The sequence below is a fragment of the Lygodium microphyllum genome, chromosome 21 (genome assembly GCF_053477565.2).
Source record: "Lygodium microphyllum isolate KBCC chromosome 21, Lygodium_microphyllum_v1.1.10, whole genome shotgun sequence".
NCBI classification, from domain to species: Eukaryota; Viridiplantae; Streptophyta; class Polypodiopsida; order Schizaeales; family Lygodiaceae; genus Lygodium; species Lygodium microphyllum.
In genome coordinates, this window is record NC_141155.1 from 15822955 (window position 1) to 15846342 (window position 23388).

Here is a 23388-nt window from a genome sequence, read left to right on the forward strand (position 1 = left end):
AACAATCCTTTCAACATAAAATGATACAATGACAATCACACCATCATGCCATTAGGGGAGTTTTGAGGTCTTGAAAATGCCTTGTAAGTGATCCTAGAGAGAGAATATATTTTAGAAAATAAAATAAAATTTTAGATTTTTGAAACCTTTTATATTTTGGTAAATAAATATATCAAAATTTGTTAATAAGTCATTGTCACAATATTCTCATGGTCACATCAAACCTAGAAATCTAGGCCACCATAAAAGTGACAAAGATTGTCATAATGAAGATCTTACTCATCCTCATTAAAGTGAAAACTAATATTCAATTTGAAGTTTTTTCGACATTTGATTGTTTTCCTCCATTCTCGCTCTCTTCTTTCTTTCCCATCCTTACTAGTTTCTTCCTCATTTTCCTTCTTATTTCTAATTCACATAGTTTTTCAATCCAATCTTCTAATCACATCCTTAGCTATGGATCATTTATCCAATGATCTCTGTACCTCTATTAAAAGACCTCTCTATCATATTCATATTGAGTTGGATAGTGAGTATAAGCCAATAAGGAAGAGAACAAAACCCATTACTATTATAGAGTCTATGAAACATATACTCAAGTTTGAAGGAAAGAAGAATCTTGATCTTTGGTTAGATGGTAGGCTATATCCCAAAGATCTTAGCAAAAATAGCACTCTGCCTTTCTATAATAGCTCTTCATTGTTGAGATTCATTGGTGATGGTTGTAATGGATTTCTAGGTTATACACTTAACTTGGTTGCAAAAAAGGATGTCCTCAAATTGGAGAACCATCTTTTATCAAAACATAACAATGAGTTACTACAGAAGCTAGAGGGCTATCAATAGAGGATTCATTTATTGGAGAAATGCATCAAATCTTATCAAAAAAAGTAAACTATTTTAGGCCTTCAAAATTGACAAAAGCCTCTTAGAAATATTGAGAGTCTCAGACAAGGAGAAGGTGGTTGTATGTTAACCCCAAGTCGAGATGGCGAAAAAAGGAAGGAAAAAGCAAAAAAAAAACACGGAAAAAGAGCAAAGACACGCAGGCGACCTTCAAAGCTAAGCCGGGGAAAAAAGTGCAATTTTAAATGAAAGGCACCTCAAAAAACTTGGAAAACTCTTGTAAAAGAGCGCATGGCTCCCTCTTGTGCCAATTGTAAAATATTAGATGGGTGTAGGCTAGAGGCATAAGGCTAGAAGAGGGAATTTGAAAAAGGACCTTGCCACAATGGCCAGTCATGTAAAAAAGGGATGGGTGCCCAAAAGAGATTTAGGGTTTTGTATATAAAGTTCAAAAAATGAATGGAAGCTCATTCTTTGGTGTGTGGCTAACAAGAGCTCTCTTCTTCTTCTCTTCTCCTCATCTTCTTGCTTGTGTGTGCTCTTGAGAGAGGGAGTGTGAGAGTGTGAGGGAGTGAGTGTGTGAGAGTGAGGGATCAAGAGGGTGAAGCTCTTCACCATCTCCTCTTCTCTTATTCTCTTCTCTTCTCTTCTCTTTTCTCGCGCGCGCGGCTATGGAGGATGGAGCTTGGAGATGGAGGAGGCTTGAGGATGCTTGAGCTCACATCTAGGATCGTGGAGCTACCGGGGTGTGCGAGAGAGGAGGCAACTCGTATCGGCATCAAGGTAAGCTCACTACACTCATAGGATCGATGGCGCATCAGCTCGGTGAGAGATAGCCATTAGAGCTCGCTTGAAACGCTTGAAGCAATAAGCGGTCTATGGGTCTTGGTGGTTGAGCGTGAGCTCCCACTACATTTTGGTTCCATTGCCGGGACCAACGGATTCAAGCTTGAGCACTTGTGCACCTCATATCAAGCATCGAAGTAAGGGATTCATCCCCGAAACGGAGCTTGAGATAGGTAGGAAGTTTGGGTGTTCTTTATCTTCAAAACAAGTAAGTATTTTGGGATATTTTGTTTATTTGATGATTGAGAAACATGGAGAAATTATTTCAATTTTTTGCTTTCGATTCTTGTTGCATTTAGCATAGGTTAGGATTAGGAAATCGCACCAGAGAAGGGTAGGGTTTACTGTTGCAAAACAGGGCCAAAATTGTGCAAAAAATGGTAAAAATCTCGCTTATGATACCTAAGATCGGCAAGTGAGTGATTGGGGGCATCAACACCATACCTGGGAAGGGGTATAAGAGCCAAGAGGCCAAGGGAGAGCTCATTTGTGACCATTTCAATGAGAGAGAGAGAGAGAGAGAGAGCCATTGCACGATTTGATCCGATCTCACCATCGACGAGCCTATGACTCTATTCAGGTATATGAATCTCTTCCCCTATCCCCCTAGATAGGATCTTGAGGTTTATGCTTGCTATGATTGATTAAATCACAAGAATCGAGCAAAATTGACCTCTCGTTGTCATCGTCGCACCGCGTTCGGCCCGTCCGAGCGGTCGCTTCTGGGCCGAGTCCCAGAATCGGCCTTCGGCCCTCTTTTGTTCGGCCCACTCAGCCCAAAACCCTAATCAACCCTCGGCCCAGACCTACTCGGCCCGTCCGACTTGACCATTTGGACCATCAACTAATTCGGCCCAGCCCTCGACCCGACCGTCCGAGTCATAGGATTTGGCCCTCAACCACGTGTCATATTCGGCCCTCAGCCCAAGTGCCTCGGTTCGTCCGAGTGACCTCTTCCAAATTGACCATTCAGTCCGTCCAAGTGACCTCATCCGAATTGACCATTGGGCCCGTCCAAGTGACCTACTCGGACCCTGCAATTCGGACCAGTTGGGGCCGAGTGTAAATTTTTATCAAATTCTCAAAAATTTAATCTGACCCGACTAGAGCTTAGTAGCGCAAATTGTCGCAAGTCCTTCTGACGCTTAGAACTTGATTCTGGCACACGGAATAGACGAAATCGTAGGGAGCAGCCGCTTAACAGCTTGAAGTAGACAGCAGCGAGACCCAAAGACCTAGACGCAAAGCGTTGAGCAGTTAAAACCTGATTGGCCAAACACAAATGAGGCAACATATTAGAAAAACCCTGAACCCTGTCAAGGCAGCTAGAAAATTAACCAACAAGCCTATCAGGCCCGAAACAAAGCGAGAGTGCGTAAGACGCTTCGAGATTGTTTGCTACACTCACCTTGAATTTCCGCACTTGAATGCACTTAAGGAAATTGAAAGCCTGATTGAGCACAAGTGCACGAGAAGTGACACACATACTGAGTGACCATAAATCAAGGATTGTATTCAATAACTGAAGGAACTCACTCAGATAAACCACTCAAGGAACCCACCAGTAGGAGAGGACCCAAGAGATAGACAAACCATCAACACGCGAAGTAGGACCAAGCATGTGGCGTCAACGACGTGGATTTGACAAATCTACTCAACCTGATCGACAGCTTGGTGGAGCATGACAACATGACTATGGCAGAAGAAGACTCACACCATAGGTCTAATGAGGAACTCGACTTGAACGTCTTCCCGGAGGCTATTCAGCAGGCAACTGGTCAGCAGCTGCGATGCACATGCCCAGTACGAGCACCGCGGTAGGATGGCAGACACTATCATCGCAGACCTAGAGGAAGAGAGAAAACTAGCCCATAAGGCTTTGCAAAGCATAGTCGAATACAATAGGGACCAGCAGGCTAGGAGCCAAAGGCAAAGCACGGAGTTGCATGAGGTACATTGAGTGCTGAACTTAGCAGGTAGAAACCGAATAGTTCACGAGAGGGCCCTAGAAGGAGACTTGACGTTGAGAGAGCTTCTCATGAAGCGACTGCTAGATAACACGGCAACAAAACAGAGCAAAGTGCCGTGGCACTAGCGACATCACTGCTCTTCGCAGAATTAGGAGCGAACCAAGGCTCAAAGAGCCAGTCTAAAATCCCTATTGTTACCAAGCAACTCGACAAATACCAACCCCATGATGATCCATACAGCTTTGTAGAGCAGTTCGAGCAAGTCTGTGAAGCCAACGGCCTCAACGACCTGACTCAACACTCTCAAGTGTTCAGGCTCTACTTAGGTGACAAGGGAAGGACTTGGTATACAAGCCTAGATGCCGCAAAATGAGCCAACTTCAGTGGCCTCAAGGATCTCTTCATTAATCTGCTAGTACGCTTGATGAATGTCAAGTAGAAAGAGAAGGAGGACATTCGCGACTACGTAACCCACGTGAGGAGTCTCTTCAAGAGAATCCCTTTGGGTGAGTGACCGATTGAAAGAGCAATTTCGACTGTATTCATCAGCGGAATTCGAGACGAGGAGTTATATAAGGCTTTGGCAGGCAATTCGAGCTTGCAATAAGATGTGCTAGCTAGAGTGTTTGAGGAAGCCATCAGAGTCGATGATCAGCTAAAAGAGCAGAGCTCTAGGAGCTCGAACCTAGAAGAGACCAACTCGCAAAGCTCAGAGAGAGCGTCAGCCTCTAGTGAGCGATCAGTCCCATCATCCCAAGATAAGGGGAAGGCCACCAAGATGAACCAAGACTTGGCTGATGTAAAGATGGAGTTAGCCAAGTTGCAAGACATGTTGAGACGACCAACATGCCCACACGTCCAATGCGTGTACTGTGGCTGAAACCACTTGCCAGCTGAGTGTCAAGACCCTAGGTCAAGACCTTGTGCTAACTGCGGTAGGTTCGGTCATGACGTCACGCATTGTAGATTACTAAGAAGACTTCCGTACTCGCAACCCTACAGCCAGCCTTACCTAGCGAATAGGCAACAACCATTCTTCGAAAGGGGAGCCCCATTGGCCCTTCCTGCGCTTAACGACATTAAGCCAGCTGTTCCTAGGATGTACATAAACCCTACTGGCATACCCAAACCACCTGTTCCTTACGTGACCCATCCATCGAGCGATGCTCCAGTCCACTACGTGGAAGAACCAAATGAGGAAGAAACTTACATATGCCCTTACGTCTCGCATGATGATGAGGGCAACGCTATCCTCATGGATTATCGCCATGTGCCGGTGATGGCGTTAGGAGGAGGACGAGGTAGAGGCCTAGGAGGGTAGACACAGGATCCAATCACCTGTTGGACTTGTGGTTGCCCAGGTCATGTCTCATCACGCTGCCCTGAAAGGGAGCAGCAAAACAGAGACAAGGCTGACCAAAGGTGTGCTGAGTGCGGAATCACTCATCTCTTCGTTGATTGCCCAAAGCGAAAGCCGTCTTCTAGCTCAGCCAACGTACCATATGTCCCATTGGGGCTATTTGGTGTCGAGAACCTCGATGGGGAGGCTACACCTATCCCATTGCGGGTCATGACCCATGCCCAGACGAAGCAGGCCGGCATATCACTTCCAGGACCTAGCAACCTTGACGCAGCTTCGATAGGGAAGAAAGGTTGTAGGTGGAAGAAGAAGAGGTCAGAAGCTAAAATCACACTAAAAATGGAGAGTGCTATAACTCTGCCTGCTGGAAAGGTCTCTGACGCAGAGGTAGAGACTTCAGCCCCTAAGACGGCCGAAAAGGGAAGTGCTAAGGTAGGGGAATACCCGCATCTGAAGTGACAATTAGAGGCCATAGAAAAAGTGAAGGAATGGGTGAAGGAGGCTCAAGAGCATCTAAAAGACGCTGAGCCCATCATAGAGGACGAGATCGATGATCTCTCCAGCATAAGCACGCCAATCTCACCTCCTCAACCAAAGTCGGGAGAAGCAGCTCCACCACAAGCAGTGCCGCTAAGGCCAAGCCTTGATGCTACAGGGCCGCAGATCAGTCACGGCCATTGGCCAGGACAATCCAGGTTAGGAGAAAGACGAGCACCCAACGATCTCCTGACCATGTTGGTGAGTACCCGTGTAACACTTAGCCTGGGAGATCTGCTTAGGCAGCATCCCACCCTATGGCAAGATCTTAAGCAGTGGGTTGAAGGGTCACAAGAGCAAGTCACGGCAGACCCTCATGACCATGATGGAGAGACGCAAATACCGAGTTTGATGCTGCACTCTATGCCTAAATCCTTACACATCAATGCCTTTTGGAAAGGTTCCGAGATGCATACGGTCTTACCGGTTCTAGCCTCAAGCGATACAATGAGAAAGGGAATCGTGGACACGGGAACTGGGGTTAGTGTGCTTAGCCATGCGGTGCTTCAGACTTGGGGAAACCTACCTGTCAAAACTGCTAGGTTTAATGTCACATTAGCAAACGGTATGAGAATCAAACCATTCGGGATGCTTAAGAACGGCCAGTGATCGCAGGTGTCCAATTCTCTGTGGACTTTATAGTCATGAAGGGAGTGGACTATGATATCCTATTAGCCCAACCTTGGATGCGCAACACTAGAGTCATCGAAGATTGGGGTAACGGTTTGATCTTCCTTGGCAATAGAACGGATGCCGTGAAAATAGAGATGGACACTTGGAAGACCTCACCAGTCAACTTAGATGCCATCTCTGCTATGCTCAAGGGTAACACCCAGGTCAAGAAGTCCTATGGGCCCCTGACCAAGTATATCCCATGCCTAGAGGACGAGCGGGATTGGATGCACGTCCTTGCTACAATCGACCTGCCGTTCTTAGATCATGAAGCATATGAGCAAGCCATCAAAACAATCAGCAAGTCTAACGACACACCCTCTGTACCAGTCTGCATGATGGCAGGAACCCTTCGTGGGAAACCTAAACCTGTCAACTTCCAAGTCCTAACCAACAAAAGGGAACTCCAGGAGATACTGGAATACTTAACGAACAAGCTAGCTGGCAATCTAGCTGCAAACTTCAAACCACTCCAAGATCTCCTAGATGAATCCAAGTGGCAATGGACCAAAGTGCATGACTTAAACCTCATGTATAACTGGGCTCTAGTTCCTGACCAACGACAAGAGATATACCAAGCCCTAGGAGATGATGAGCAATCTGACGAAGAGGATTCTAATGATGAATACAGAGACTACTAATCCTTCAGTGAACGAAAGTGAGGGTGAGGTAGATACCGTGGAATACGACACTGAAGGACAAGAAATAGAGCAAATACGAGCAGAATCCAAGCCATAGAAAAAGAGTATCTTTAGGATAGAGCAAGGAGTCATGTCGCATGGAATGTGATCGTGCCTTTGAGTCAGAGGTTAGTTCGGATAGTGATCCAGAAATCCCTAGGCCGCCCACGGCCAGATGCACCAAGGGGGACCTACCCGTCCACCTGAGGCGCAGACGATTAAGGCAAAAAAAGGTAAAACAACCCAGGGATACACGAACGGAAGAACAACGAAAACCGCAGGACCTCCCTAAATGATTTATGAAATTCAAAAAAGGGGATAGGATAGTAGTTCTGTTAGGTGCCAAGCGTCAAAGGCAAACAAGCGAACCGATCGAGGGACTAGCCAAGGTTAAGGAGATGAACCTAGCCCAGGAAGGGGAAACACCCCGACCAGTCTTCATTGCCAATGACTTGACTGAGGAAGAAGAAACAAGTCTTGTCGCTCTCTTGCGAGAGTACATAGATGTGCTCACCTGGTCCTTAGAAGAGCTTAAGGGGGTAGATCCGAGTGTCATGACTCACAACATACCCATGATGCTAGACGCAACGCCGGTCAAGCAGTGACCATACCCTATGAATCCAAAACACGCTCATGCTGTCAAAGAGGAGATTGATAAGTTGATGAGAGAGGGATTCATTTACGAAACTGAACACACAGACTGGGTATCGCCCATAGTCATCGTGATGAAGAAGAATGGAAAAATCCTAGTGTGCATCAATTACAAGAAGGTGAACGCTATTACTAAGAGGGACAACTATCCATTTCCGTACACCAAGCACATGCTTGAGAGAGTGGCAGGCAAGGAAGCCTCCAGTTTTCTGGACGGATTCTTAGGGTACAACTAGGTGCAAGTGCATCCTACAGATGGCTTCTCAGGGTACAACCAGGTGCAAGTGCATCCTACGGACAGGCACAAGATTGCCTTCGCCACTGACTGGGGCGTCTTTGCTTACATAGTCATGCCCTTTGGGTTGACTAATGCCCCTGCCACCTTCCAACGCCTCTTTTGCACCATCTTTAAAGACATGCTTCACAAGGAGTTGAAAGTCTTTATCAACGATCTCTATGTCCACTCGACCTAGATCGAACACTTAGACAAACTCTGCGTAGTCTTTGAGCGGTGTCACTTATATCGTCTCTCCTTAAACCCCTTAAAGTGCCAGTTTTGGGTAAAGCATGGATGCATCTTAGGGCATGTGGTGTCGAAGAACGGCATTGCCGATGACTTCTCAAAAGTCAGGGTTATTGTTGACCTTCCACCCCCAATCAACTACAAGGGAGTTCAATGCTTCCTAGGCCATACGGGGTACTATCGGCGGTTTGTACTGAACTATGCATTGATCGCCAGACCTTTGTACAAGCTGTTGATCGTCTTCGAATGGACCGAGGCATGCCAACGAGCATATGAAGAGTTGAAAAATTCTCTAACCATAGCACCAAATCTACGAGCCCCAGATTGGACCATTACTTTCCACGTGCATATTGATGCTTTTAAGTTTGCCATGGGGGCAGTGTTGTGCCAACCTGGCGAACACAACTTAGACTATCCAGTGAGCTTTGCTAGCAGACAACTCACTGAGATGAAAATGAACTACTTGATGACAAAAAGAGAAGGATTAGCCATGGTGTTTGCTGTGAAGAAATTCCAGCACTATCTATTGACCACACCTTTTACCTTTTTTGTGGACCATCAATCCCTACTCTATCTAGTAAACAAACCTTGCGCTACAGGACACATAGCTCGGTGGCTCCTTTTGCTCTTGGAATTTGACTTCTCCGTGGTTGTACGAAAAGGAAAACAACACTACATGGCTGACCATATGTCACGCATTCCCACGGGAGAAGCCGCTGGACAAGGCATTGTTGATGAATTACCTAATGGCCATCTATTTAACCTGTGCAGAGAGAGAGATTTATTCAAGGCTGATCTAACGCCATATTGGGCGGATGACATAGTCCAACTGCTTGAACATGGACTGCCTAATCAACCAATAGAAAAAGCCCGACTTAGGCAATTAATCCTTAAGATCCAGCCCTATCAGCTGATTGCAGGCCAACTCTATAGGCTGGGGGGACAAGACGGATTGTTGCGCAGATGCATATGCGAAATGAGATGCACAATGTGCTCTCAGAGGCACACAACGGCATTGCTGGAGGGCACTTTAGCGGAGATACAACAGCATGAAAGGTGTTGCAATCTCAACTGTGGTGGCCCACGCTTTTCCGCGATGCAGCGCAATTCGTCAAGCATTGTGACGAGTGCCAACGGACAAAAGTCACGATTCGCAAGCATCAGATGGAGTTGACCCCAGTTATTGCACGGAAACCCTTCGAAAAATGGGGAATTGACTTCATAGAACCTATCAGTCCTGCGGCATAGTATTCATAGGCCAAGTACATCATTGTGGCTACGAACTACCTCACGAAATGGGCAAAGGCAAGAGCAACACGAAAAAACGACGCTAGGAAGATTGCCAAGTTCTTATGGGAGCAAGTGATCTCACGATTCGGCTCCCCCATCGAACTGGTCAGTGGACCAAGGCATGCACTTCATCAACGAAGTGATAGCGCATCTCCTATCCACCTTTCTCATCATCCATCGCAAATCCTTGTTGACATATCGAGCTCCACTCGTGATACGCCAGGGTGACCGTTGTGTATTTATGTCACCGACTTGTCAGTTGCAGATGCGGTTGGTACACCGCCCCTGAATAATAGCTACATGATAGCTATCCTTATCTACTCTAGTTCGTGGCTCAGTTAGTATGCCACCCTAGTTAGTTGAGTTTGGTTTGAGACCCATATCTAGGGTTCTTCTATTTCTTTGTACTTGAGTTCTTTTGGCTTCCACAACTAAGAAGAGGAAAACTGTTTTCAGCCTCCACCCTTGTGTGTATTCCCCCATTGTGCAAGCAAGAAAGCTTCAAGCGAGACTCCTTCCTTCTCTCCCACAATCGTGACATGGTATCAGAGCCTTGTTCATGGTAAGGAGCTCAAGAAAGCAAGCCAAGCTCGCGGTGTTCTGGTAAGAGGAGCAGTGTTGCTTTCATTTTCTGTTTTGGGAGCAGATCTCTGCAGGTAGCACAGCCGGAAAGTGCAGGAGTGCATTGTCTCAGGTTGAGACGCCCTTCGCGGTGAAGCAAGAGGGCAGTATATGCTGCGGGCAAGGGCTTTAGCCCTTGGCGACCTTGTTTTTTTGATTTGAGGCCATTTCGGGGCCTGTTTTGGAGGCGGAAGTTTTCTGCACGCACTCAGGAAAAGGCCCAGTTTTATGCTGTGCAGCCACTGTTCTACAGGTCGGTGAATAGTTACTGTAAAAATTGCATTGTATGCTTGTGCGCAGAGACATTGGGAGTTACAGAATTATTCCTGTTGCCTGTTGATGCAAAATCATCACTAGGAAGTGACTGTGTGGTCAAATACCACTTTCGCCAGTTTTGCAGATTTTCCCTTGTGAGGGTGAAGCTGTGTTTTTTTGCAGTGACAGAATTTTTTGCAGTATTCTGTAATGGCATCTGATTCTCTCTCACAGATTGTCACTGAAAAGCTTGACAAGAACAACTTCCAAGCATGGAAGTTTAGAATGACGAATTTCCTTATGGGAAAAGGATATTGGGAATTTGTTGCAGGAAATGAAGAAGAACCAGTTCTTCCTGATGTTCCCAATCAACAGCAAATGCAGGCATTCAAAGCATGGCATGAGAGAGCCAGGAAAGTTATGTACTGGCTGTCTATTAGTATTTCAGACTTTATGATTGTGCATATTCAGGATGCAAGTACGCCAAAGGAGGCATGGGATACTCTGTCAAAGATGTATAGCACAAATACGCAAGCCAGGAAAATGCAGCTCAAGCAAGAGTTGCACAATGTGCAAAGAGAAAATATGAGCATCAATGACTACCACATGAAGGTGAAGAAGATTGCAGATGCACTTGCTTCCATTGGGTCGCCAGTGGAAGATGATGATTTAGTTTCTGTGACCTTGAATGGTCTAGGAAAGGATTATGCGCAGTTTCGGACATCCATTTCCGTCCGTGAAAGATTTCCTGATTTTGAGGAGTTGATTGCTCTTCTAATTTCTGAGGAACAGAGAAATGGTGGTGCATCTTCTTCAGGAGGAACTTCAAAAGAAGCTGTCTTCTACTCAAATGCTGGAAGAGGTAGAGGCAGAGGTAGAGGAGGCCGATTTGGAGGCCGTGGTAGAAATCAGAATATGCAGCAAACTCAAGAAAACCAGTCCTATGGAGGAGGACGTGGTAACTCTAGAGGCAGGGGGAGCCAAAGAGGTCGTGGTGGATGGCAAAGAGGTCAAAATGCAAACAGTAATGTTGAATGCTACTACTGTGGTAAAATGGGTCATATGGCTAAAGACTGCTATAAAAAGCAGAATGACATCATGAATGGAAAACTGCAACAAGGGAATTATGCATCTTCTAGCAGACAGGGTGATGACAGAAATGAGCATTTGTTCATGGTGCAGCACATGAACAATTCTGTGACAAGTGCAGAAGAAAGCAATGATGTATGGTATGTTGACTCAGGTGCATCAAACCACATGACAGGTCATGCAGAATGGATGGAGGATGCAAGGAAAATGGAAAAACCAGGATTTGTGGAGACTGGTGATGATACTGCACATTCTATTGTGCAGATTGGAAAAATTCCATTGTCTATGCAGGATGGGAAAAAGAAATACCTGTCCGATGTATTTCATGTCCCGAATATCACCAAGAATCTGGTTTCTGTCGGTCAAATGGTTGAGCAAGGCTTGCAAGTCAGATTTAATCCTCATGGATGCTTTGTTGAGGATATGAAAAATAAAGGTCGCTTGATAGCAAAAGGAAAGAAGAAGGGCAGAATGTTTACGTTGGATGCATAAATGTCTGAATTGAGTGCAGCAATGTTTGCACATGGGACCGGTGTAGTTGCAGATATTGATATCTGGCATAAACGCATTGGTCATGTTAATGTACAGCGACTTAAATCAATGCAGGCCCAAAATATTGTTGCAGGATTGCCAAAATTCAAGGTTGCAGAAATGCATAAGGCATGTGAAGCCTGTCAGTTTGGAAAACAGGCAAGGAAACCATTTCCTAGACATGTTCAAGAGAGTGAGAAGCCATTGGAATTAATCCACTCTGATGTGTGGACTACTAAAGCTGCGTCTCTTGGAGGCTGTCATTATTTTGTCAGTTTTATTGATGACTATAGCAGAAAAGTTTGGGTGTATTTTATGAAAAAGAAAAGTGAAGTTTTTGGGCATTTCAAAAATCTTAAAGCTATGGCTGAAAAAGAAACAGGTCTGCAGATAAAATGCCTAAGGTCAGATGGAGGGGGAGAGTACCTCTCAAATGAGTTTGCAAGGTTCTTGCAGGAGCATGGCATAAAGCAGCAATATTCATGCAGTTATACCCCACAACAAAATGGAATTGCAGAAAGAAAAAACAGACATATTGGAGAGGTATCTCGTGCCATGCTCAATGAAAAAGACTTGCCAGATTTTTATTGGGCTGAAGCAGTTGCTACAGCAGTCTACATAATGAACAGGACTCCCACTGCAGCAATACATGGAATGACTCCAGAGGAGAGGTATACTGGTAGGAAACCAGATATTTCTCATTTGAAAATTTTTGGTTGCATTGCCTATGTACATGTGCCAGATGGTACATGTGCCAGATGAGTTGAGATCCAAGATGGATCCAAAAGCTGAGAAGTGCATCTTTATTGGTTACTCTCTGCAGCAAAAAGGGTATAGATGCTATAACCCTTCTACACGTAAGTTTACAGTGAGCAGAGATGTTGTTTTTGATGAGATGAGTAGCTGGTATAAACCAGTAAATGTGATTGATGATGTAGATGCACAAAATGGTAATGCTGCACAGAATTCACAGCAGCAGTCACAAAATATTAGTGGACCTGGAGCATCCTCTAGCAGTGGTTCACATTCTTCACCATGGACAGGTAGATTGAGATCAGGAGAATCTTCTCAAAGCAATGCAGATAGTGGTATGCAGGTATCACGAAAAGGAAAAGAGAAGGTTGATCAGCCCATGTTTGATGTGAATGCAGGTCACTCTTATGTGGATGGTGAATCCAATGGCTCAGAACAGAGCATTGATGATGAGTTGGGTATTCCTTCTATTGTTACACCTGGAGTAAGGAAGACCAGGGATGTTTTGAAAGCACCTGGGAGTGAACCTACTTTGCGCAGGTCTACGAGAGCTAGGTATCCTGTGGATAGGCTGAAATATGATGGATTTACAGCCATTCATTATGCATATATGGTTAAAGTGATACAGGAACCAGAACCCACTTCTTTTGAGGAAGCCATGGGAAAAGAAAAATGGGAGAAAGCCATGGATGAAGAAATGGATGCCTTGGAAGCAAATGCTACATGGGAATTGGTACCTTTGCCTAAAGGTAAAAATGCAATTGGCTGTAAGTGGGTTTATAAGGTGAAGCACAATGCAGATGGTTCTGTGAACAGATACAAGGCAAGATTAGTAGTCAAGGGGTATGCACAAACATATGGCATTGACTATGAAGAAACATTCAGTCCGGTTGCAAGGATGGCAACCGTAAGAGCAGTCATTGCTATGGCTGCATCAAAGGGATGGTCTTTACATCAGATGGATGTAAAGAATGCCTTCTTGCATGGTGATTTGCAAGAAGAGGTCTATATGGAGCAGCCACCAGGTTATGTGCATGCTGTTCATCCTGAGTTTGTTTGCAGGTTGAAGAAAGCCTTGTATGGCTTGAAGCAAGCACCTAGAGCATGGTCTGACAAGATAGGACAGTATCTTGTCACTATTGGCTTTCAGATTTCCAAGGCAGATTTCTCACTTTATGTGAGGAAAACAGAGAAAGGTATTATGCTACTTGTCATTTATGTTGATGATTTGATTATGACAGGTGACAGTGATGAAGATATCCTTCATGTGAAAATGCTATTGAAGCAAAAGTTTGAGATGAAGGATTTGGGAGAGCTGCGTTATTTCTTGGGCATTGAGGTGATTAGATCACCAAGTGGGATACAGCTCTTGCAGAGGCAGTATGGATTGGACATGCTGTCCAAATATGGGATGACAGGCTGTAAGCCTATTTCAGTTCCTTTGGAGCAGAATGTGAAGCTGAGCGCAGATGCAGGTGAGCTTCTGGAAGACCCTACTATGTACAGACGCATAGTAGGAAGTTTGATTTATATGACTATTACCAGGCCAGATTTGAGCTATGCTGTTGGATTGGTAAGTCAGTTTATGCAGGCTCCAAGGAAATCACATTTGGATGCGGCTAGACGCATACTCAGATATGTGAAGTCCACATTGCAGTATGGACTATTTTATGAGACTGGGGTTCAGATACAGCTGCATGGATACACTGATGCTGATTGGGCTGGTAGTATTTCTGATAGACGATCTACCAGTGGATATGTGTTCTCTTTTGGGAGTGCTGCAGTCACTTGGAGCAGCAAGAAACAGCCTACAGTTGCCTTGTCGAGTACAGAGGCTGAGTACAGGGGTGCAGCAATGGCTGCATGTGAGGTAGCTTGGTTGCATAAGCTACTTTATGATATGCATCAGTCTACAGATGGACCAGTTGTCATTTATTGTGACAACATGAGTAGTATACACTTGGCAAATAACCCAGTCTATCATGCTAGAACAAAGCACATTGAGGTGCATTATCACTATGTACGAGAGAGGGTTTTACTAGGTCTTATTGATCTAGTTTATGTCAGCACAGAGGATCAGGTAGCTGACATATTCACGAAGGCATTGGGCGCAGAGAAGCTGTGCAAGTTCAGAGACCTGCTTGGTGTGCAGGAATTGGGATTGAGCTCGAGGGGGAGTGTTGACATATCGATCTCCACTCGTGATACGCCAGGGTGACCGTTGTGTATTTATGTCACCGACTTGTCAGTTGCAGATGCGGTTGGTACACCGCCCCTGAATAATAGCTACATGATAGCTATCCTTATCTACTCTAGTTCGTGGCTCAGTTAGTATGCCACCCTAGTTAGTTGAGTTTGGTTTGAGACCCATATCTAGGGTTCTTCTATTTCTTTGTACTTGAGTTCTTTTGGCTTCCACAACTAAGAAGAGGAAAACTGTTTTCAGCCTCCACCCTTGTGTGTATTCCCCCATTGTGCAAGCAAGAAAGCTTCAAGCGAGACTCCTTCCTTCTCTCCCACAATCGTGACAATCCTCACCATACTACCCTCAGGCAAACGGTCAAGCGGAATCCACGAATAAGATTCTTGTCAATGTCCTGACCAAGGTGGTCTCAGCCTCACGCAGTGACTGGGACAACAAGCTGATGGCAGCTTTGTGGGCTTACGGCATAGCTTATAAAACGCCTGTCGGTCAAACCCCCTTTATGCTGACCTATGGAACTGAAGCGGTTCTACCATTAGAATTCTTCGTTCCTAGCCTAAGATTAGCACTTCAAGAACGATGGGAAGAAAAGGAGGCATGGACGCAACGCCTGGTTGAACTCAAATGCCTCTCAGAGACTCGCCTTCTAGCCACCCATGCGCTTATATGTGAGAAGTCCCGACGCAAGAGTTGGTTTGACAAGCATGTCAAGCAGCACGACTTTGAACAGGGCGACTTAGTGCTCCTCTACTCAGTTAAGGGGCATAAGCAAAAAATTAAATTTAGAGGTCTTGGACCTTTCAAAGTTTGTGCGATCAGTCGCACAGGCAACATTCGCATTGTCATAGCTTTCAACAAGGGCTGCGTGACCTCATCACTGTCCGCAACACCACCGGTAGAAATATCTGTAACCAAGTCCAAGGAGGGGGATAGTGCACGGCCTCCACCTCCCACATTTCATCAATCACATCCCACAACAGCAAAACCTAAGGCCCAACAGCCTAGATTTCAATGGCAGCCTAAGCAGCCGCAATCGCCACTTAGGAGTCGACGCTCCTATCCTCATAAAACCAAAAACTCTAAACCTAGGAGGCCAAGACGCAGTCACAGAAAGCACCGCATGATCAAGCAAAGATGGGTCCCTAAAGCCCTCTTGCATGCACAAGGCTTCTGCATGGGCAATGCCTGGCTGTGGATCCCTAAGGCCTACACGGCCAAAGGCACTACTTATACGCCGCCCTCAAACTTGATCAACCCAAGTCCCATAAACCCTCCAAACCATAAGCCGTAGTGCTCTCCAAAACCACAACCATCCGACTCATCCACACCTAAACCCAAGAGAGTCACACATGCCTATCGGCCCAAGCAACAGACTCCGTCACAAGAGTCATCACCCGACCAAGTCAATCCGACTCCCCAAATCCAACCTGAATGCAGTAGTCCATCCATCATGGCTACTCCTAATCCACCCATAATCTAAGCAGCCCAACCGCAGACTCAAGAACACTCCCAACCACAACTCTTCCTTGTCACAGGCTCTAATTCTAGAAAACCTCGACCACCCGTCGGCCTTTTGCACCAACACAAATGCTGATTTTCTTAATTTTTTGAGCACATGGACATTCACAATTTGCATAAATCATAAAGAAATTTAAAAGGTATCAGACAATACCTCTTGGATGCATGGCAATTGCTTTCTAGAAGCATGACCAACGTTGAGTGAGTAAGGTTGTCCAAGCTATAGGCTAGGCATTGGGTCTAAGGGAAAAGAAAGTGAGGAAGCATGGTATATCTCCTGGAAATATGCAAATCATAAAAGAGAGAAGTTTGTGTGCAAAATGTTATATATGTTTAGCGATGCATCGAAGGGCCAATCCCCAAGATGTAGGAGAGTCGTAGTGAGGTAGTGGCAGTCAGCTGTGGGAGGACCTCCTATGTTTGTACTTCGTGCTATTTGGCAATGTGTTGGGACTCCCTCTGAGGAGTGTTAATTGGGTTAGAGTTGGACTACAAGACGTGATACAAACGCAAGATGTTTAGGAAGATGATGTATGTGTCATCCACGCTCTTGGCCGCGAGGCCATGGGGTTGTTGAGCGCATGATAGAGGTCCGGCTAGTGCATGAGCCAGTGCCGCCCATTTCAGGTCCCATCAGTGGTGCATCTGCCGGGAGTCGCTTAGAAGTGGCGGTCCTCGAATCGTGGTTGTCTAGGGACCAGTTAGCAGTTTATGCCAAAGGATACTGAGATTGACCCGTTATTCATCGATAAGCATCGTCTAGTCGAAATCCAAAAGCAAGAGAGAGACGAAAGAGCTAGGCGACGTGCTGAAATTTTTAGGAGGTATTCCCCTAAGCATAGCGGTGCTGAACCCTTACGGGGGAGTGGATCTAGTGGTCTTAGTGCCACAAGCAGTTCGTTAGGAGAAGGTGGAAGCTCTAGTGCTCCCCTTTCTTCCATAAGCCAGTCTACATCAAGTGCGGGAGGTGTAACCTCACCGTCCCCTATTCCTAGTGCAAATCCAATTTCCGTCATGGCGCAGCCTATTGCAATTCCTGCAGGCTAGTTGAGGAAGATGCGGAACTCCACATCAGGGAGTTTCAAAAGCTGATGTTTAACTGTCGCATCCAAGAAGAAGGACATTTAATGATGTTCTTCAACATGACTCTCAAAGGAAGAGCTGCCATATGGTATCAAGGTTTAGAAGCCGGAATCATATTGAATATTGATTCATTTTATGGAGCTTTTCGAAGGGAGTTTGCCCCTGAAAGGGGTGGGCAATATTGGTTGCGTGTACTCAACGTGACCCGCCAAGAATCACACGAGGATATTCGTGCTTATGCAAAGAAACTAAAAGAGGTTTTCCGTAAGTTGGACACCTCTATTCCTATCCCCGCAGCTGCCCAATTGCAATATTTTTTGCATGGTTTGGACTTTAATATCCAGTTGCAGTTGAGTAATGTCCCTTTGGAGGACATAGATACTGCCATTACACGAGCACAAGAAGTGGAATCCCGACTACAAGCAGCCTATGCCTCTCGAGCCAATTCGAATATGGGTCTAGCATTGGGAAATAATATGGTGACGGCCAATGGCAGTAGTAGCCAAGGGATAGCGATGGATAATCCTAATGGGAGAGGGAACATGATGCAGAATGTGCCTTTATTACCAGCTCCCCCTAGCATGTCGATGCCTACAGGCAGTCAAATGGCTCCAAATGGTGGAGGCCATGTACTTAATCCTAATACCATGCCTGTGTAAGGGCTTTAGCCCTTGGTGACCCTGTTTTTTTGATTTGAGGCCATTTCGAGGCCTGTTTTGGAGGCGGAAGTTTTCTGCAGCACTCACTAAAAGGCCTTGTTTTATGCTGTGCGACCACTGTTCTACAGGTCGGTGAAAAGTTACCACAGAAATTGCATCGTATACTTGTGTGCAGAGGCATTGGGAGTTACAGAATCATCCTTGGCTCCTGTTTATGCAAAATCGTCACTAGGAAGTGACTGTGTGGTCAAATACCACTTTCGCCAGTTTTGCAGATTTGCCCTTGTGAGGGTGAAGCTGTGCTTTTTGCAGTGACAGAATTTTTTGCAGTGTTCTGTAATGGCGTCCGATTCTCTTTCACAGATTGTAACTGAAAAGCTTGACATGAACAACTTCCAAGCATGGAAGTTTAGAATGACAAATTTCCTTATGGGAAAAGGATATTGGGAATTTGTTGCAGGAAATGAAGAAGAACCAGTTCTTCCTGATGTTCCCAATCAACAGCAAATGCAGGCATTTAAAGCATGGTATGAGAGAGCCAGGAAAGTTATGTATTGGCTGTCTATCAGTATTTCAGACTCTATGATTGTGCATATTCAGGATGCAAGTACGCCAAAGGAGGCATGGGATACTTTGTCAAAAATGTATAGCACAAATACGCAAGCCAGAAAAATCAGCTCAAGCAAGAGTTGCATAATGTGCAAAGAGAAAGTATAAGCATCAATGACTACCACATGAAGGTGAAGAAGATTGCAGATGCACTTGCTTCCATTGGGTCACCAGTGGAAGATGATGATTTAGTCTCAGTGACCTTGAATGGTCTAGGAAAGGATTATGCACAGTTCCGAACATCCATTTCCGTCCGTGAAAGATTTCCTGATTTTGAGGAGTTGATTGCTCTTCTAATTTTTGAGGAGAAGAGAAATGGTGGTGCATCTTCTTCAGGAGGAACTTCAAAAGAAGCTGTCTTCTACTCAAATGCTGGAAGAGGTAGAGGCAGAGATAGAGGAGGCCGATTTGGAGGCCGTGGTAGAAATCAGAATATGCAGCAAACTCAAGAAAACCAGTCCTATGGAGGAGGACGTGGTAACTCTAGAGGCAGGGGGAGCCAAAGAGGTCGTGGTGGATGGCAAAGTGGCCAAAATGCAAACAGTAATGTTGAATGCTACTACTGTGGTAAAATGGGTCATATGGCTAAAGACTGCTATAAAAAGCAGAATGACATCATGAATGGAAAACTACAACAAGGAAATTATGCATCTTCTAGTAGACAGGGTGATGACAGAAATGAGCATTTGTTTATGGTGCAACACATGAACAATTCTGTGACAAGTGCAGAAGAAAGCAACGAAGTGTGGTATGTTGACTCAGGTGCATCAAACCACATGACAGGTCATGCAGAATGGATGGAGGATGCAAGGAAAATGGAAAAACCAGGATTTGTGGAGACTGGTGATGATACTGCACATCCTAATGTGCAGATTGGAAAAATTCCTTTGTCTATGTAGGATGGGAAAAAGAAATACTTGTCCGATGTATTTCATGTCCCGAATATCACCAAGAATCTGGTTTCTGTTGGTCAAATGGTTGAGCAGGGCTTGCAGGTCAGATTTAATCCTCATGGATGCTTTGTTGAGGATATGAAAAATAAAGGTCGCTTGATAGCAAAAGGAAAGAAGAAGGGCAGAATATTTACGTTGGATGCAGACATGCCTGAATTGAGTGCAACAATGTTTGCACATGGGACCGGTGTTGTTGCAGATATTGATATCTGGCATAAACGCATTGGTCATGTGAATGTACAGCGACTTAAATCAATGCAGGCCCAAAATATTGTTGCAGAATTGCCTAAATTCAAGGTTGCAGAAAAGCATAAGGTATGTGAAGTCTGCCAATTTGGAAAACAGGCAAGGAAACCATTTCCTAGACATGTTCAAGAGAGTAAGAAGCCATTGGAATTAATCCACTCTGATGTGTGGACTACTAAAGCTGCATCTCTTGGAGGCTGTCATTATTTTGCCACTTTTATTGATGACTATAGCAAAAAAGTTTGGGTGTATTTTATGAAAAATAAAAGTGAAGTTTTTGGGCATTTCAAAACTCTTAAAGCTATGGTTGAAAAAGAAACAAGCCTGCAAATAAAATGCCTAAGGTCAGATGGAGGGGGAGAGTACCCTCTCAAATGAGTTTGCAAGGTTCCTACAGGAGCATGGCATAAAGCAGCAATATTCATGCAGTCATACCCCACAACAAAATGGAATTGCAGAAAGGAAAAACAGGCATATTGGAGAGGTATCTCGTGCCATGCTCAACGAAAAAGACTTGCCAGATTTTTACTGGGCTGAAGTAGTTGCCACAACAGTCTACATAATGAACAGGACTCCCACTGCAGCAATACATGGGATGACTCCAGAGGAGAGGTATACTGGTAGGAAACTAGATATTTCTCATTTGAAAATTTTTGGCTGCATTGCCTATGTTCATGTGCCAGATGAGTTGAGATCCAAGTTGGATACAAAAGCTGAGAAGTGCATCTTTATTGGTTACTCTTTGCAGCAGAAAGGGTATAGATGCTATAACCCTTCTACTCGTAAGTTTACAGTGAGCAGAGATGTTGTTTTTGATGAGATGAGTAGCTGGTATAAACCAGTAAATGTGATTGATGATGTAGATGCACAAAATGGTAATGCTGCACAGAATTCACAGTAGCAGTCACAAAATATTAGTGGACCTAGAACATCTTCTAGCAGTGGTTCACATTCTTCGCCATGGACAAGCAGATTGAGATCAGGAGAATCTTCTCAAAGCAATGCAGATAGTGGTATTCAGGTATCACGAAAAGGAAAAGAGAAGGTAGATCAGCCCATGTTTGATGTGAATGCAGGTCGCTCTTATGTGGATGGTGAATCCAATGGCTCAGAACATAGCATTGATGATGAGTTGGGTATTCCTTCTATTGTTATACCTGGAGGAAGGAAGACCAGGGATGTTTTGAGAGCACTTGGGAGTGAACCTACTTTGCACAGGTCTACTAGAGCTAGGTATCCTATGGATAGGCTACAATATGATGGATTTACAGCCATTCACTATGCCTATATGGTCAAAGTGATACAGGAACCAGAACCCACTTCTTTTGAGCAAGCCATGGGAAAATAAAGATGGGAGAAAGCCATGGATGAAGAAATGGATGCCTTGGAAGAAAATGCTACATGGAAATTGGTACCTTTGCCTAAAGGTAAGAATGCAATTGGCTGTAAGTGGGTTTATAAGGTGAAGCACAATGCAGATGGTTCTGTGAACAAATACAAGGCAAGATTAGTAGTCAAGGGGTATGCACAAACATATGGTATTGATTATGAAGAAACATTCAGTCCAGTTGCAAGGATGGCAACCGTAAGAACAGTCATTGTTATGGCTGCATCAAAGGAATGGTTTTTACATCAGATGGATGTAAAGAATGCCTTCTTACATGGTGATTTGCAAGAAGAGGTATATATGGAGCAGCCACCAGGTTATGTGCATGCTGTTCATCCTGAGTTTGTTTGCAGGTTGAAGAAAGCATTGTATGGCTTGAAGCAAGCACCTAGAGCATGGTCTGACAAGATAGAACCAAGAAAAAATTAGGCAAAAGAAAAATCCAAAAATGCTGTTGAAGATCACCCACAAGTTTTGGGAGAAGAGAATTGCCAACACCACCCTTGAAGAACCAAAGAATATCCATGGAAACAACCATGGAAAAATCTCCAACTCATAATTTAACTTGAAAGCACACCCTCTCGAAAAGTATATTGATGAAGACCTCCACCAACTAAAATTAGTGCGTGACCATCTTTAAGGGCAAGACATTTGATGTAAACGGAATAAAGGAAAAGAAATGAATGAGGCTCTTGGATGCATGACTTGTTGAGAATCTGGTGGCATTTGAGAGTGGAAGATAGGAGAGAAGAACTTGGCATGTCAAACAGAGGTTTGAATAATCTTCAAATCAAACCTCAGGGTTTTCTTTTCAAAGGTTATCTTTTGGCTAACTCGTTGTCTGCACATGTCATCCTTTCATTCTCTTGTCGTTCTTTCCTGCCCCATGCTCACAAATTTACCATAGACAAAGATATTGCTGCACCATCATGTAAGGAGGAAAGGCTTGGTGTTGAATCAACTCCTCCTCTTTGCATTGTCCTCTGGCCATCCTTCGTGAGGATGAGCTCTTGCCTCTCATCATCTTCCTCTTAATGCCTTCAAGCACAACCATCTTTCCCTTTTCCTTCATTGCCTGAATGATCTTGACATCTTTAACATCAACATGCTCTTGTAGTCCATCTAACAGTCTTGTGTGTTATGAGGCCTCTAACATAAATGACAGCATGCTATGATTCAAAGGATAATTCATGGCGCTTTTGATGAACCTCCCTTCTTTGACAGATTCATGACTAGCCTTCTTCCGTATACGCACCAAAAATGACGACCCTCTGAGACACACCAAAATAAACACAAAACCAAGGATTGCAAGCAGCAAAGTATATGCCTACACTAAGCCCATCACCATGAAGCTGCCAAAATAGCCTCTCTTTCCACAAGAAACCTCATGAGTCAAGTACCTCCTCTGAGACACCCATCATCTTCACCCTCTTCATCAATCTCAACCTCCATGAGAGAAGAAAAGATAGGAAAAGCAGAAGAAAGGAATAGATTTTTTTTTAAAGAAGGCATGAGGAGAAGAAGAGAGGGAAAGAGAGGAGAAGAGAAACCTAAATTGCCCGTGCCTTCTCCTTCCAACCAACTCCTTCAACCACCTTTCTCTTTGTTTTTAATTTAATTTCATAAAAATGTAGTACATATTTCAAGGCCTAAGGTTGGAAAACCTTATATAATATGGAAATGTAAAGTAATCCTTGCACCTCCAAAATTTAAGATCACACACATAAGTTAGGTCATGGCAAAGATAATATGCGGACCCGCTAATAAGCCGTGCCTTTTCCAATGCGTTTGAGAAGGATTTTCCAAAGAAATTACATCAATTGAATGACTAAACTTTTATAAATTTGCCATTGTAGATTTTGAAATGTGCCTATTTGTTGCAAAAAATTTGGGTTAGCATTCCTCCTCTTCCAATCTTGTGAGTGTCCTCACTAACACTTCAAACAAAGCTTTGCCTTTAACCACCTAATGTCGATGAAGAACTCCAACACAAACACACTTCACAAACTCTTTCCTCATTTGGACTACTCCAATATATTCTTTCTTTTTTTTTTTCCTTTCAATCTTCTCTTTAATCTTCCATCAAACACCTATAAGAAAAGATTA